This window comes from Gekko japonicus, unplaced genomic scaffold (genome assembly GCF_001447785.1).
Source record: "Gekko japonicus isolate JY-2015 unplaced genomic scaffold, Gekko_japonicus_V1.1 scaffold93, whole genome shotgun sequence".
NCBI classification, from domain to species: Eukaryota; Metazoa; Chordata; class Lepidosauria; order Squamata; family Gekkonidae; genus Gekko; species Gekko japonicus.
This window is the reverse complement of record NW_015160838.1, coordinates 954,545-959,860: the sequence shown is the minus strand read 5'-3', so window position 1 is coordinate 959,860 and position 5,316 is coordinate 954,545.

Here is a 5,316-nt window from a genome sequence, read left to right as displayed (position 1 = left end):
TTTCATATTAACCTCATGAACTGCGGTGGCTCAAATGGTTAAGAAGCTGAACTGCAGGCTGTGGAAGGTCGGTAGTTCAGCAGTTCGATACCCGGGGGCAGCATGACGGAGTGAGCTCCCGTCTCTAGTTCCAGCTCCTGCCAACCTAGCAGTTCGAAAGCAAGAAATTGCAAGAAGATAAATAGGTACCACTTCGGTGGGAAGGTAACAGCGTTCCGTGCGCCTTGGTGGTTAGTCATGCCGGCCACATGACCACGGAAACGTCTTCAGACAGCGCTGGCTCTTCGGCTTTGAAACGGAGATGAGCACCACAACCCTAGAGCCGGATTCAACTGGCTTTCAAGCAAGGGAACCTTTACCTTTTATACATTACACCCATACCTCAGTTGCAGAGCTCACCAAGGGGAAAGTCAGTCAGGTCATTACAGACAATACTATGGCAGTGAGCTATATAAACCAACGGGGGGCACAGTCTCTGCAGCCTTGTGCAGAGGAGCACTTTTATCTGGGAACTGGTCATAGCCCAAGGATGTTCCCCCCGAGCAGTTCATGTGGCAGGTACTGCCAACCCAAGAGCAGACATCTTCAGAATGCGGCAGTCAGAACACGAATGGTCTCTAGGGAAGAATTATATCCTTCCAATTTTTCAACAGTGGGCTTTCCAGGAGTGGATTGTTTTTGCCACCCACACAGATGTGAAATCCCAGGCATTCTGTTCCAGGACGGATACCGATCATCTCTCTCTAAGCAGGTGCATTCCAAATCTGATGGACAGGAACTCTGTTTTATGCCTTCCCACCATCCACGAGGTGTTGACCAGAATCTGAGAGGAGCACATGTGATATATCCTGATCACTCCCTTTTGGCCCAGACAAATCTGGTTTCAGGGCCTTCTATCGTTATCCAAGGGCCTCTACATACACCTTCCCTTAGCTGCAGACCTACTTCACAGGGGTCCTGTGGTCCATTGTGAGGGGTGCAGGCTCAAGTTGACAGCTTGGCTGATAAGTGATCCCAGTTTGGGTTCTCTGACCAGGTAGCCAGTGTCCTCCTTAAGCCCGTAGACCTTCTGCTAGGAGGTCTTATATGTCAATGGGTCCATTTTTCTAACTGGACAAGGACACAGGGAGTTCACGCAGAGGATTATCCTATTGCCCTGGTATTTGAATATGTGTCTCTTAAAGAATCTGGTCTGGCAGTTTCTTCCCTTAAGATACATTTAGCCTCTATATCTACTTACCATGCCAAGATCCAGAACAGGACACTGTTTTCTCACCCACCATCCAAGAGGTTTTCTGCTTTTTTAATGATTTAATTTGTTTCCTCCACAGCCATCTATAGTTCCACAGTGGTCCTTGTCAGTCATTTTCTCCCAACTCATGTTAGCCCCATTCGAACCGCAAGGTTCCTTGCAACTTTTGTCTTTCAAGGACGCATTTTTCGTGGCGATCACATCAGCCTGGAGAGGGAGAGAGTTGGCAACATTGAAAGCTTATTAAGTTCCAGATTTGCCATGTAGTTCCAAGGCCGTTTACGTTTTTTTTAACCAATGGTGGTCTCTAGTTTCCCCCTCGCTCAAGACATTCTGGTATTTTTTTCATCCCGTACTTCAGAGGCCGAAAAAAACCACCGTGTCCTTAGATGTGAAGAGGTCTTTTATTGTTTTACTTAGACCAGCGGTTCTCAACCTGTGGGTCGTGACCCCTTTGGGGGTCAAACGACCCTTTCACAGGGGTCGCCTAAGACCATCGGAAAACACAAATTTTCGATGGTCTTATGATAGCAGGGAAATAATTTTATAGTTGGGGGTCACCACAGTATGAGGAACTGTATTAAAGGGTCGTGGCATTAGGAATGTTGAGAACCACTGACTTAGACAGAACAAAAGGCTTCCGGCAGTCTCCACGCTTTTTTGTGTGCTACTTCGGTAGCTCAAGGGGGAGGCCAGCCTCAGCACGCACCATTTCTAGATGGATAGTCTTGGCTATTCAGTTGTGGTATGAGCAGACCAGTCTACCATGTCCTCTGGATCTTCGGGAACATTCTACATGGGCACAGGCAGCATCAGCAGTGTTCCAGAGAGGCACTCCCTTGGAGGACAGAGCAGCAACGTACTCGTCATTGGACGCCGTCATCAAGCACTATTCTGTGGACATGAATGTGAGAAGGGATTCAGCAATTGGCAGAGCCATGCTGCACTCCTTGTTCCACTGAAAACTCACCACGCCTCCAAGGTAAGGAGCTCTGTAGACTCCCAATGTGGGACTGCACAGAAGACTGAAGATGAAAACAGTCTTGCACTTACCTGTAGCTTGTTCATCGAAGTGTCTTCTACCCCGCTTTGAGTTCATAGGATGCAGTTCTATCCATGACACTTGTGGTGGATCAGGAGGACTGAGGGAAAGGGGGGTGGCTCCTCCACAGGGCACATGACCATTAGGCAGGAAGATGGCCTCTAATGAGCTCTGCAGGCGAGGGGCTCCCGTTGGAGTGTTAAAGAAATACCAGAATAGCTGGACGAGAGTCTCCGGTAGCTGGCCTGCACAAGCGCAGTCCCTGTGTGAGCTTGCACAGAAGACACCTCGATGAACAACAGTCGCTGGTAAATGTGACACTGTTTACCCCGTAATGGAAGACAGACGCAAGGGAATTACCATGAAGGAAGCGGCATTTTCTTGTTCCTTTCTGCTATTAGAAGAATCTAATAATTAGAAGAATCTAATGGGCAGTGGCAATTGATGGCCCTGAAAGCGTTGGAAAGGTGGCTAGAACTGTCAATTTAACAGCTTCAGTAATCTTTAGGACTGAATGCCCATTAGCGTTTTCTTCCCCAAAACGACTTTTTCGTGCCCTCTCTGTGCACCTGCAGCCCATTGCACAGTTTATTTATTCCACTAGGCAAGCCGTCTCCTGATAGGCTCCCATTCCCCACTCCATGTTAAAAAGAATACGGGTCAAAAGCAAAGTCTTCTATGCCACGGTCTTTGTTCACATTTAGTTAACGCACTTTGTTTTAGTTTTAGTGTACAGGATGGGAGACCAAGGAAGTCCAGGGTTGCTACGCAGAGGCAGGCAATGGCTAACCACCTCTGTTTGTCTCCTGCCTTGAAGACCCTGTGGGGTCTCCATAAGTTGGCTGAGACTTGACGGCACTTCCTACCATCAATGAGAATATTCCAGGTTTTGTTGGCTGCTCTATCTCCCATGAACCTGAAGAGAAATAGAAATGTCACTTGATACACATGTTACTGCCCAAATGAGGGCTGCTAAGACCTTGGCAGGTTGCTGCACGTGGCTAATTGGGCTCAGTGGGTGACAGATGTGCACACCTGGTTTACTGCATGAGTCTTTGAGCAGTGGGAGGACAGGAGTGCCCTTTCAAGCTATCACTGACAATTGTTTTGAGGAAAGTAAACAGATTATTTTACTATGATATTAATTGAAGATATCACACTACATGCTATTCAGACATGGGAGAGCAGGCTAGACCGATTTCAGAAGCTAAGCTTGGATGAGAGTCCACAAAGGAAGTCCAGGGTTGCTATGCAGAGACAGGCAATGGCAAACCACCTCTGTTCATCTCTTGCCATGAAGACCCTATGGCATTGCCAGATGTCAATGCAACTTTTTGTCACCAGCTTTTTTGTGTGTAACTGATATTCTGGAGGAAGTAAGCAGACTTTATTTACAAAATTTGATTTCCTGCCTTTCCGCCCTCATCAGGCCCACCAAGGCAGCTAACAGATTAAAAACCTAGATAATAAAAAGTCTTTAAAACCATTAAAAATCAAACAAAGAATAATTAAATCCAGGCTAAAATACACATTAAAAAAACATTAATTTTTTTTTAACACAGGGCAGGAAGGAGGGATCACCAAGGGAACACGAAATGAACCAAAAAAAGTTTTTAACCTGCTGGTGGAAGACAACAGCAGAAGGGGATGGGCAAGTCTTTCTGCGGGAAATGTCCCAGACTATGAAGGCTCTCTCTTGGGTTGCTACCCGCCTAGTCAAAGAAGGCAGGGCCACCTGAAGCAGTGTATCAGAATATGACCGTTGTATTGGTAGCGAGTCTTTAGTGGTTGCCACAGGCCTGTCCCCAGGTAGTCCTTCTCTGTCAGAGGACATGACAGGGGAAAGCGATAGCCTTCGCGGGGCTGTTTTGTTCCCTCATTTCCTGGCTTTGCTTTACAAAAACCTAGGCTTCGAAGACTCAATAATATTGTTGTGATTGCCTAGCAGCCTCCAAAATGGCTGCACAGCACTGGGCATTCTTTTCTTAAATCTACAGGAGTTTTGTTATTTGGGGAAATTTTAATCCCTCAATGTATTTTTTTTTTAAATTGTTTCAGATTATTTCTGCAAAACCTGAGACTTCCTTTGGGTTTGTCTCTGTCCCTAGCTCCATTTTCTAGATCCGTTGATCGTATCTTCTAGAGTGCTATTTGGAATTAGATATAAGCTCTATGTAAACCTGTGTTTTGTGGTATTTTTCTTCTTTCATGGTCTTTCTGCTCTTCCTCCTGCTGTTAAACATACACACACTCTGGATGATGATCTTGATCAAGATTGAAAAAATTTATTTTAGCCCCATTCACCCACTCATTTTTTAAGGAAGTAAGGAAAATATAGTAGGCGTTTTTGGGAAATATCGTAGGCGTTCTAGGGATTCAGGTTCTTCAGCTTGCTGGAAAACAGTTCAAAATCTGAAAACGAAGTATTGGAAAAAGAGGGAGAATTGGTTATGATACTCTGAACCACGTCTTTGTGAGCTCTTGTCTTGATTCCTTCCCCCAAGTACCATCAGCGGTTCCGTTTTCTGTTTCTTTATGACCTGAGGAATGTTAGGTATCAAATTGTGTCGTCAGCCCTGCAGGGTGTTTATGCATTTCTTAACCATGGACTTTCCCCCAAGGGTACTTCAAACCAGACAAATGAAGCAGTGCCCAGTACACTGGTCCCATGACTTCCTTTCATGGCATTAAAAATCCCCATAATTTGAACTGTCCGTAACTGTGCTGGGGAAGTGACAGTACTGATGACCAACTTAAAACAAATCTTTTGCCGTACTCACCAAATACGAAGTGCCTTTTGGCCATACTGCTGAAATTATCTGGAGAAAAGATCATCTAGTACTTTTGCGTACCGGTTTGTATTGTTAAGAAGCTCTTGTCGTATAAGATATTATTTTTAAAAAGTATTACGGATTACATTGCCATTGTTTACTTAGACCAGCGCTATTCACTAAATGGAAAGGTGCTGCAAAGCAAGTTGGGTCTTTTGGTGACCCCCACCACTCCATAAACCTGTGACTTG